We start from the raw sequence: 13,386 nt of genomic DNA on the forward strand, positions 1-13,386 counted from the left end.
TATGTTCAAGAATATAACTACTATAATATTGCCCCCTATGTACAAGAATATAACTACTATAATACTGCCCCCTATGTACAAGAATATAACTACTATAATACTGCCCCCTATGTACAAGAATATAACTACTATAATACTGCCTCCTATGTTCAAGAATATAACTACTTTAATACTGCCCCCTATGTACAAGAATATAACTACTATAATACTGCCCCCTATGTGCAAGAATATAACTACTATAATACTGCCCCCTATGTACAAGAATATAACTATTATAATACTGTCCCCTATGTACAAGAATATAACTACTATAAAACTGTCCCCTATGTACAAGAATATAACTACTATAATACTGCCCCCTATGTACAAGAATATAACTACTATAATACTGCCTCCTATGTGCAAGTATATAACTACTATAATACTGCTCCCTATGTACAAGAATATAACTATTATAATACTGCCCCCTATGTACAAGAATATAACTACTATAATACTGCCCCCTATGTACAAGAATATATCTACTATAATACTTCCTCCTATGTTCAAGAATATAACTACTATAATATTGCCCCCTATGTACAAGAATATAACTACTATAATACTGCCCCCTATGTACAAGAATATAACTACTATAATACTGCCCCCTATGTACAAGAATATAACTACTATAATACTGCCTCCTATGTTCAAGAATATAACTACTTTAATACTGCCCCCTATGTACAAGAATATAACTACTATAATACTGCCCCCTATGTGCAAGAATATAACTACTATAATACTGCCCCCTATGTACAAGAATATAACTATTATAATACTGTCCCCTATGTACAAGAATATAACTACTATAATACTGTCCCCTATGTACAAGAATATAACTACTATAATACTGCTCCCTATGTACAAGAATATACCTACTATAATACTGCCCCCTATGTACAAGAATATAACTATTATAATACTGTCCCCTATGTACAAGAATATAACTACTATAATACTGCCTCCTATGTACAAGTATATAACTACTATAATACTGCTCCCTATGTACAAGAATATAACTATTATAATACTGTCCCCTATGTACAAGAATATAACTACTATAATACTGCCTCCTATGTACAAGTATATAACTACTATAATACTGCCCCCTATGTACAAGAATATAACTATTATAATACTGTCCCCTATATACAAGAATATAACTACTATAATACTGCCCCCTATGTACAAGAATATAACTATTATAATACTGTCCCCTATATACAAGAATATAACTACTATAATACTGCCCCCTATGTACAAGAATATAACTATTATAATACTGTCCCCTATTTACAAGAATATAACTACTATAATACTGCCCCCTATGTACAAGAATATAACTACTATAATACTGCCTCCTATGTACAAGTATATAACTACTATAATACTGCCCCCTATGTACAAGAATATAACTACTATAATACTGCCCCCTATGTACAAGAATATAACTGCTATAATACTGCTCCTATGTACAAGAATATAACTACTATAATACTGCCCCCTATGTACAAGAATATAACTACTATAATACTGCCTCCTATGTACAAGTATATAACTACTATAATACTGCCTCCTATGTACAAGTATATAACTACTATAATACTGCCCCCATGTACAAGAATATAACTACTATAATACTGCCTCCTATGTACAAGTATATAACTACTATAATACTGCCCCCTGATGTACAAGAATATAACTATTATAATACTGTCCCCTATATACAAGAATATAACTACTATAATACTGCCCCCTATGTTCAAGAATATAACTACTATAATACTGCCCTATGTACAAGAATATATCTACTTTACTACTAGTAGTTATTAAAAAATTAGAGTACTAGTATTACACAGCTCTGCTACGTGCACATCAGACAGCCGTGGTACATGGGCGTTTGGCATACACACCGATGTTTTACATGCCATTCACCTGACTGACACAGCTCTGCTACATGACATGCGCATCATAGACACAGCTTTGGTTCATGATATTCTCATGGTACAAACATAGCTCTGTTAAATTATATGCGTGTGACAGAAACAGCTGTGCTACAAGACTTGTGCATGTTACAAACTCGGCTCTGCTACATGACTTGGGTGTCACAGACACAGCTGTGCTACATGACATGCGCATGTTACAAACACAGCTCTGCTACATGACATCCACCCATGCTGACTATACACATTATATGCACAGCATATTAGACAAACAGTCATTTGCAGCTCTACTACATTTATACTGACTGCACACATGACACACACAGCTCTTGTATACAGTGATGAGCCTCTGGTCATGTGATCCCTGACTCCACCCACACAGGTGGTCACATGACAGTGATCTGTAGAGGCGTTAGATCAGTTTCTTCTGCCCAGACCTCTGAGTTGTGTCTGACATAGTTACAGTTTAGTCGTATTCTCCATGTATTAGGACCAACTATGACATCACCAGGGGGCGAAGCTATGATGTCACGAGGGGGCGGGGCTACGAAGTCACCAGGGGCAGAGCATGAGAATCACTCACTCCCGAACTTACATCCTAACGGACAAGTGGTCATTAGTACTTTGATGAGAGGTTTAAGTTGGGTAGAAGGTGCAGAGAGGAGTGTTGGTCGGGAGAAGTATTTCTATCTTTCTGGGCTGCAGTATGAGTAGCTGCACCCACTATCCCCTGAGCTACCTGTGCATTTTTAGGAAGGGGTCAGCTGCTGGGGCCTCAATATGGGGCCCTTGCCAGCTGCAAACAATACAGAAGGCTTTAGCGGCTGACACCTTAATACACAAGGCTGTACATCGACACCATACAGGAATGGTGACAGTCAGTTGTCAGTTCATTCAAACCTTTCCAAGTGGAACAATGGAGCTAACGTCACAGATTGTTAAACGCCCCTATTTTACCTTGGTTGGTATTTATTATAATGTCTCAAATTGAAACTCCACTGAGCCCTTACTTAACCAGTGTGGCCACCATGACACATCCAGCTTTCCTGGACTCTGAATGGTGGACCTGCCCTGTTATGCTGCTGCAACGACTGAGACACAAAGCACACACTGAGGAGATGGCAAGGTAGAGATGGCACTTGTCACAGTAGCTCTACCAACTCCTCCCCTGAGGGACACGCGTAACCTCAGCCAAGGCACCGCCAGGCCTTTTCCAGGCAACACTGTGACAGCGGTTACCTGAATAAGTGCTGTCGTAGATCTGAAGAGTGGTCACGGGTGATGCCACCCTTCTTTTACTCCATTGGATGTCCAATGGTCCAATAAGAGAGTCCGCACACACAGTTGAATTAGGAAAACTCAATCACTGGGAACGGACAGTGACTGGAACTTCACTTCTCCACCTTACAACTTCACACAGCAGTGCAGGAAGAACAGTTCAACGAGGTCAGGGAGAAGAACACAGGATGACACCGAGCCTACACTTAAGGTTATCTCTATGACTCCGGTCCAGGACACACACACTCCGGGACACAGGATGAAACCGAGCCTACACTCTAGGTTATCTGTATGACTCCGGTCTTGGACACACACACTCCGGGACACAGGATGACACCGGGGCTACAGTCTGAGTTATCTGTATGACTCCACTCCTGGACACACACACCAGGACACAGGATGACACTGGGGCTACACTCTAGGTTATCTGTATGACTCCGGTCCAGGACACACACACTCCAGGACACAGGATGACACCGGGGCTACACTCTAGGTTATCTGTATGACTCCACTCCTGGACACACACACTCCGGGACACAGGATGACATGAGCCTACACTCTAGGTTATCTCTATGACTCCAGTCCAGGACACACACACTCCGGGACACAGGATGACACCAGGCCTACAGTCCTAGTTATCTGTATGACTCCACTCCTGGACACACACACTCCAGGACACAGGATGACACCAGGCCTACAGTCCTAGTTATCTGTATGACTCCACTCCTGGACACACACACACCAGGACACAGGATGACACCGGGGCTACAGTCTGAGTTATCTGTATGACTCCACTCCTGGACACACACACTCTGGGACACAGGATGACACCGGGCCTACACTCTAGGTTATCTGTATGACTCCACTCCTGGACACACACACACCACGACACAGGATGACACCGGGGCTACAGTCTGAGTTATCTGTATAACTCCACTCCTGGACACACACACCAGGACTCAGGATGACACCGGGGCTACAGTCTAGGTTATCTGTATGACTCCACTCCTGGACACACACATTCCGGGACACAGGATGGCCGAGCCTACACTCTAGTTATCTCTATGACTCCGCTCCTCCCCAGCTTGAGAAAGGCTGACATATCAGCCGAAATGTAGCATTGTTCTGCCTTTACCCTGGATGTTCTAATAAGAGAAGTATTTTCTATTTTTGGAAGAAGATGTTGTCAAAAACCCTCATTTTTTTGGTGTGCTGCTTCTCAACTGCACATTTATGGTCGACTCTTTGGAGCCTATTGAAGTGCGGACTCCTGCTGAAGCTTGCACCTGCTTTATTTTGCACTTCCACGTAAAGTGGCTTTTGTCTAGGTGTGCTGCTGTTTTACATATTCTCTCCACTCCTGGACACACATGCTTCGGGATGCAGGATGACACTGGGCCTACAGTCCTAGTTATTGGTAAGACTCCGCTCCTGGACACACACCCCAGAGGAGGACACAACACTCCACTGACACTCACTTGCAGGTGGGTACCTGGACACTGCACGGTGGCTCATTCTCTCACTCTCACCTAAGGTAGGGATCCTGGAGTTGGAACATCAGGGTACCTCTCCTCGGCTTCCATTCTTCACCACAGGAGGGTTGCAGATACCCCCATATGGCTGGCACTACCGTTGAAGACAATATAACTCTCTAGTGGACTCTTTCACTCTTATTTATACCTTACATACCCATGTGACATGACAATTGGCTACAATGTCCAGACATATCCCAGAAATTCATAGACATTAACCTCTTACATGCTACAGCTGTGCAATACACATAACTAAAGACAAGACAATCTGCACAGTGCACCCACACTGAAGACATGACAGGTGAGACAATTATGGAGGGGCCAGATATATGTACTTGGGGCCACTACGCTGCCTACTACAGGATAGAGAGATATGTCTCCTGTAATGGCGACCAGTTTGCTTGCGGCCCATCTGCCGGTGGATGAATAGCTCTGCTGTGCGCTGTGTATATTGTGCGTCTTGGGTTCCTGTCTCCATGGATAAAGTGGTCAGTGCCAATGTTTCCATCAGAAAGCGCCACGTGCAAGACGCGTCATGTGTTTCCGTCTGCAGAGAGTGAAGTGTGACGGCACCTAGGTAATCTGGCATCTGCCATTCTGCAGACACGAAAGATAATCACCAGGGTCTGAGCGCAGAAGAGATTTGTCGCCAACCTGGCAGCGGCTTTGTTCTCAGAAATAACATTTGTTGTTCTGGTGTAAATGCACAAATATTGTTCCAAATCCTCCAGCCGCCGACTGACAATCAACAAACAGAGAGAGGGCGCCCTGTTGACAGCCAGCCGGGCACCAGCCGGGCATTGAGCTGGCTACAGGTTGGATAGACATCACAGTGGTCCCGAGGTGTCTGGCTGGACAAGGTGTGATAATACAGGTGGAGGAAGTCCAGGACATTCGGAGTCACACGAAGAAGCCTTACTATGCAAGACAGCAGGAGGAAGAACCATGTGGAGCCTAAAAACCGCTACAAGCTGTGAGCGATGGCTCTAATTCATGGCATATTCTCTGATAATGGATAAAACATTCTGTAGCCTGAAGGGGGCGACACCTGAGATGTGAATCAGCCACGCCCACCTACTGTGTAATGTACATAGTGAAACCGAACTGACCCATCAGGGCCAATGGTGGAAACGGAAGAACCCTGCATGATGGATTTCAATATACCCGATCCTTGATTGCTGCGGGATATAACATACTGATAGGGTATCTCATATCTGTCTATCCACTGGCATACCACTAGGGGTCGCAGGAATGCACACTGTGGCCCAAATCTAGCGGGCGCGCCGGCTGTTGGTGGCGTTCAGAGAGCAGAGGAACTATTAGGGCTCCCACCCACTGGCGTTTTTTTCTCCACTGCGCTGCGAGAGTAAGTGAAAACTCTCGCAGAGCAGTGCGAGAAAATCGCTGGGATATCGCTGCGACGGTCTTTTCAATGGGGACCGCGGGGATGAAGGAACCCTCTGTGACAGCTGTGGCAGAAGTCTGCGGCATGCTATCCCATTGCTTTCAATGGCCGATCCCATTGAAAGCAGTGGTTTCTGACAAGCCCTGCAGAATGATTATTGGAGAAGGGCTTGAAATATAAGCCCTTCCCCGATAATCATAAAAAAGTTGTTAAAAAATTAATAAAAAAGTTACTCACCTCTCCGGCTGTCAGCCGCGTCCTCCGGCTGGCTCCCCGGCACTGCTACTGAGCTCTTTCAGCTGACGGGGATTTAAAAATCCCCGCCTCCTGAAAGGGCTCTGTGGATTGGCTGAGGGCTCAGCCAATAGCAGCTGCTGCTTAGCTATTGGCTGAGCGCTCAGCCAATGGCAGATAGCTCTTAGCTATTCATTCATAAATAGCAATATCTTAGCTATTCATGAATGTATAACTAAGAGCTATCTGCCATTGGCTGAGCGCTCAGCCAATAGCTAAGCAGTAGGTGCCATTGGCTGAGCCCTCAGCCAATCTGCACAGCCCTTTCAGTAGGCGGGGATTTTTAAATCCCCGTCTGCTGAAAGTGCTGGACAGCAGTGCTGGGGAGCCAGCAGGAGGACGCGGTGTAACGTGAGTAACTTTTTTATTATTTTTTTAACCACTTTTTTATGATTATCGGGGAAGGGCTTATATTTCAAGCCCTTCTCCAATAATCATTCTGCAGGGCTTGTCAGAAACCACTGCTTTCAAAAAGAACGGCAGCAGTGCCGATCCCATTGAAAGCAATGGGATAGCATGCCGCTGACTTCTGTCACAGCTGTGGCAGAAGTCCTCAGCATTCTCCATATCTTTTCAATGGGGCTAGTGCTGCTGCCGTGGGCCCCATTGAAAAGACTGGCGATGTCGCAGCGATATCCCAGCGATTTTGGGATATCTGCCAGCGTTTTTCTCGCACTGCGATGCGAGATTTTAACTTTAGAATCGCATCGCAGTGGAGAAAAAAACGCCAGTGGGTGGGAGCCCATACTTCCAAGGTAGCCAGCAGTCAATTCACTGCTGCAGACGCCCCGGCATTCGGTCCTACCACTGAGACTGCAGTTGTGATTGGCCACTGTAGCGCCGGCGCGTAATTCGTTTGGACGGTGGTGTCTGCTTGTGAAGGAGAGGAGAGGAACATGCTTTTGTAACCAAGGTATTTTCTGTGTATAATATACAGCAAGTGTAAGTTCTACATCTCCTGTATATAGTGATATGGAGCATGCTGGTATAACCTGGGTATCCCCTGTATATAATTATATATGTACAGCTGGTATAAGTTATACATCTCCTGTATATAGTGATATGGACCATGTTGGTATAACCTGGGGATCTCCAGTATATAAGTATATATGTACAGCTGGTATGAGATATACATCCCCTGTATATAGTGATATGGAGCATGCTGGCATAACCTGTGTATCTTCTATATATAATTATATATGTACAGCTGGTATAAGTTATATATCCTGTACATAGTGATATGGAGCATGCTGGTATAACCTGGGTATTTCCTGTATATAATTATATATGTACAGCTGGTATAAGTTATACATCCTGTAGATAGTGATATGGAGAATGCTGGTATAACCTGGGTATCTCCTGTATATAATTATATATATACAGCTGCTATAAGTTATTCATCTCCTGTATATAGTGATATGGAGCATGCTGGTATAACCTGGGGATCTCCTGTATATAATTATATATGTACAGCTGGTATGAGTTATACATCTCCTGTATTAGGTGATATGGAGCATGCTGGTATAACCTGGGTATCTCCTGTATATAATTATATATGTAATGCTGGTATGAGTTATACATCTACTGTATTAGGTGATATGGAGCATGCTGCTATAACCTGGGTATCTCCTGTATATAATTATATATGTACTGCTCGTGTAAGTTCTACATCTCCTGTATATAGTGATATGGAGAATGCTGGTATAACCTGGGTATCTCCTGTATATAATTATATATATACAGCTGCTATAAGTTATTTATCTCCTGTATATAGTGATATAGAGCATGCTTGTATAACCTTGGTATATCCTGTATATAATTATATATGTAATACTGGTATGAGTTATACATCTCCTGTATTAGGTGATATGGAGCATGCTGGTATAACCTGGGTATATCCTGTATATAATTATATATGTACTGCTCGTGTAAGTTCTACATCTCCTGTATATAGTGATATGAAGCCTGCTGGTATACCCTGCGGATCTCCTGTATATAATTATATATGTACAGTTGGTATAAGTTATTCATCAACTGTATATAGTGATATGGAGCATGCTGGTATAACCTGGGTATATCCTGTATATAATTATATATGTAATGCTGGTATGAGTTATACATCAACTGTATTAGGTGACATGGAGCATGCTGCTATAACCTGGGTATCTCCTGTATATAATAATATATGTACTGCTTGTGTAAGTTCTACATCTCCTGTATATAGTGATATGGAGCATGCTGGTATAACATGGGTTTCTCCTGTATATAATTATATATGTACAGCTGGTATAAGTTAAACATCTTCTGTATATAGTGATATGGACCATGCTGGTATAACCTGAGTATCGCCAGTATATAAGTATATATGTTCAGCTGGTATGAGATATGCATCCCCTGTATATAGTGATATGAGCATGCTGGTATAACCTGGGTATCTCCTGTGTATAATTATATATGTATTGCTGGTGTAAGTTATACATATCCTGTATTATGTGATATGGAGCATGCTGGTATACCCTGGGTATCTCCTATATATAATTATATACGTACAGCTGGTATTAGTTATACATCCTGTACATAGTGATATGGAGAATGCTGGTATAACCTGGGTTTCTCCTGTATATAATTATATATGTACAGCTGGCATAAGTTATACATCTCCTGTATATAGTGATATGGACCATGCTGGTAAAACCTGGGGAACTCCTGTATATAATTATACATGTACAGCTGGTTTGAGTTATACATCTCCTGTATATAGTGATATGCAGCATGCTGGTATAACCTGGGGATCTCCTGTATATAATTATATTACTACAGCTGGTATAAGTTATACATCTCCTGTATATACTGATATGGAGCAAGCTGGTATAACCTGGGTATCTCCTGTATATAATTATATATGTACAGCTGGTATAAGTTATACATCTCCCTGTATATACTGATATGGAGCAAGCTGGTATAACCTGCGTATCTCTGTATATAATTATATATGTACAGCTGGTATAAGTTATACATCTCCCTGTATAAAGTGATATGGAGCATGCTGGTATAACCTGGGTAGCTCCTGTATATAATTATATTACTACAGCTGGTATAAGTTATACATCTCCTGTATATACTGATATGGAGCATGCTGGTATAACCTGGGTATCTCTGTATATAATTATATATGTACAGCTGGTATAAGTTATATATCTCCTGCATATAGGGATGTGGTATAACCTGGGTATCTCTGTATATAATTATATATGTGCAGCTGGTATCAGTTATACATCTCCTGTACATAGTAATATGAAGCATGCTGGTATAACCTGGCTATCTCCTGTATATAATCATATATGTACAGCTGGTATAAGGTATACATCTCCTGTATATAGTGATATGGAGCATGCTGGTATAACCTGGGGATCTCTTGTATATAATTAGATATGTACAGCTGGTATAGGTTATACATCTCCCTGTATATAGTTATATAGAGCATGCTGGTATAACATGGGTATCTCCTGTATATAATTATATATGTACAGCTGGTATAAGTTATACATCTCCTGTATATAGTGATATGGAGCATGCTGGTATAACCTGGGTATCTCTGTATATAATTATATATGTACAGCTGGTATAAGTTATACAACTCCTGTATATAGTGATATGGAGCATGCTGGTATAACCTAGGTTTATCCTGTATATAATTATATATGTACAGCTGGTATAAGTTATACATCTCCTGTATATAGTGATATGAAGCATGCTGGTATAACCTGTGTATCTCCTGTATGTAATTATATATGTAGAGCTGGTATAAGTTATACATCTCCTGTATATAGTGATATGGAGCATGCTGGTATAACCTGGGTATCTCCTGTATATAATTTAATATGTACAGCTGGTATAATTTCTACATCTCCTGTATATAGTGATATGGAGCATGCTGATATAACCCGGTTATCTCCTGTATATAATTATATATATGTACTGCTGATATAAGTTATACATCTCCTGTATATAGTGATATGAAGCATGCTGGTATAACCTGTGTATCTCCTGTATGTAATTATATATGTAGAGCTGGTATAAGTTATACATCTCCTGTATATAGTGATATGGAGCATGCTGGTATAACCTGGGTATCTCCTGTATATAATTTAATATGTACAGCTGGTATAATTTCTACATCTCCTGTATATAGTGATATGGAGCATGCTGATATAACCCGGTTATCTCCTGTATATAATTATATATATGTACTGCTGATATAAGTTATACCTCTCCTGTATATAGTGATATGGAGCATGCTGGTATAACCTGGGTATCTCTGTATATAATTATATATATACAGCTGATATAAATTATACATCCTGTATATAGTGATATAAAGCATGCTGGTATAAACTGGGCATCCCCTTTATATAATTATATATGTACAGCTGGTATAACCTGGGTATCTTCTGTGTATAGGGAAATGGAGCATGCCGGTATAAACTGGGTATCTCTTGTATATAATTATATAAGTACAGCTGGTATAAGTTATACATCCCCAGTATATAGTGATATGGAGCATGCTGGTATAACCTGGGTATCTCTGTATATAATTATATATATACAGCTGGTATAAATTATACATCCTGTATATAGTGATATGGAGCATGCTGGTATAACCTGGGTATCTCCTGTATATAATTATACATGTACAGCTGGTATAAGTTCTATATCTCCTGTATATAGTGATATGAAGCCTGCTGGTATACCCTGGGGATCTCCTGTATATAATTATATATGTACAGCTGGTATAAGTTATTCATCAACTGTATATAGTGATATGGAGCAGGCTGGTATAACCTGGGTATATCCTGTATATAATTATATATGTAATGCTGGTATGAGTTATACATCAACTGTATTAGGAGATATGGAGCATGCTGGTATAACCTGGGTATCTCCTGTATACAATTATATATGTACTGCTTGTGTAAGTTCTACATCTCCTGTATATAGTGATATGGAGCATGCTGGTATAACATGGGTTTCTCCTGTATATAATTATATATGTACAGCTGGTATAAGTTAAACATCTTCTGTATATAGTGATATGGACCATGCTGGTATAACCTGAGTATCGCCAGTATATAAGTATATATGTTCAGCTGGTATGAGATATGCATCCCCTGTATATAGTGATATGAGCATGCTGGTATAACCTGGGTATCTCCTGTGTATAATTATATATGTATTGCTGGTGTAAGTTATACATATCCTGTATTATGTGATATGGAGCATGCTGGTATACCCTGGGTATCTCCTATATATAATTATATACGTACAGCTGGTATTAGTTATACATCCTGTACATAGTGATATGGAGAATGCTGGTATAACCTGGGTTTCTCCTGTATATAATTATATATGTACAGCTGGCATAAGTTATACATCTCCTGTATATAGTGATATGGACCATGCTGGTAAAACCTGGGGAACTCCTGTATATAATTATACATGTACAGCTGGTTTGAGTTATACATCTCCTGTATATAGTGATATGCAGCATGCTGGTATAACCTGGGGATCTCCTGTATATAATTATATTACTACAGCTGGTATAAGTTATACATCTCCTGTATATACTGATATGGAGCAAGCTGGTATAACCTGGGTATCTCCTGTATATAATTATATATGTACAGCTGGTATAAGTTATACATCTCCCTGTATATACTGATATGGAGCAAGCTGGTATAACCTGCGTATCTCTGTATATAATTATATATGTACAGCTGGTATAAGTTATACATCTCCCTGTATAAAGTGATATGGAGCATGCTGGTATAACCTGGGTAGCTCCTGTATATAATTATATTACTACAGCTGGTATAAGTTATACATCTCCTGTATATACTGATATGGAGCATGCTGGTATAACCTGGGTATCTCTGTATATAATTATATATGTACAGCTGGTATAAGTTATATATCTCCTGCATATAGGGATGTGGTATAACCTGGGTATCTCTGTATATAATTATATATGTGCAGCTGGTATCAGTTATACATCTCCTGTACATAGTAATATGAAGCATGCTGGTATAACCTGGCTATCTCCTGTATATAATCATATATGTACAGCTGGTATAAGGTATACATCTCCTGTATATAGTGATATGGAGCATGCTGGTATAACCTGGGGATCTCTTGTATATAATTAGATATGTACAGCTGGTATAGGTTATACATCTCCCTGTATATAGTTATATAGAGCATGCTGGTATAACATGGGTATCTCCTGTATATAATTATATATGTACAGCTGGTATAAGTTATACATCTCCTGTATATAGTGATATGGAGCATGCTGGTATAACCTGGGTATCTCTGTATATAATTATATATGTACAGCTGGTATAAGTTATACAACTCCTGTATATAGTGATATGGAGCATGCTGGTATAACCTAGGTTTATCCTGTATATAATTATATATGTACAGCTGGTATAAGTTATACATCTCCTGTATATAGTGATATGAAGCATGCTGGTATAACCTGTGTATCTCCTGTATGTAATTATATATGTAGAGCTGGTATAAGTTATACATCTCCTGTATATAGTGATATGGAGCATGCTGGTATAACCTGGGTATCTCCTGTATATAATTTAATATGTACAGCTGGTATAATTTCCACATCTCCTGTATATAGTGATATGGAGCATGCTGATATAACCCGGTTATCTCCTGTATATAATTATATATATGTACTGCTGATATAAGTTATACATCTCCTGTATATAGTGATATGAAGCATGCTGGTATAACCTGTGTATCTCCTGTATGTAATTATATATGTAGAGCTGGTATAAGTTATACATCTCCTGTATATAGTGATATGGAGCATGCT

This window comes from Eleutherodactylus coqui, chromosome 7 (genome assembly GCF_035609145.1).
Source record: "Eleutherodactylus coqui strain aEleCoq1 chromosome 7, aEleCoq1.hap1, whole genome shotgun sequence".
Lineage (NCBI taxonomy): Eukaryota > Metazoa > Chordata > Amphibia > Anura > Eleutherodactylidae > Eleutherodactylus > Eleutherodactylus coqui.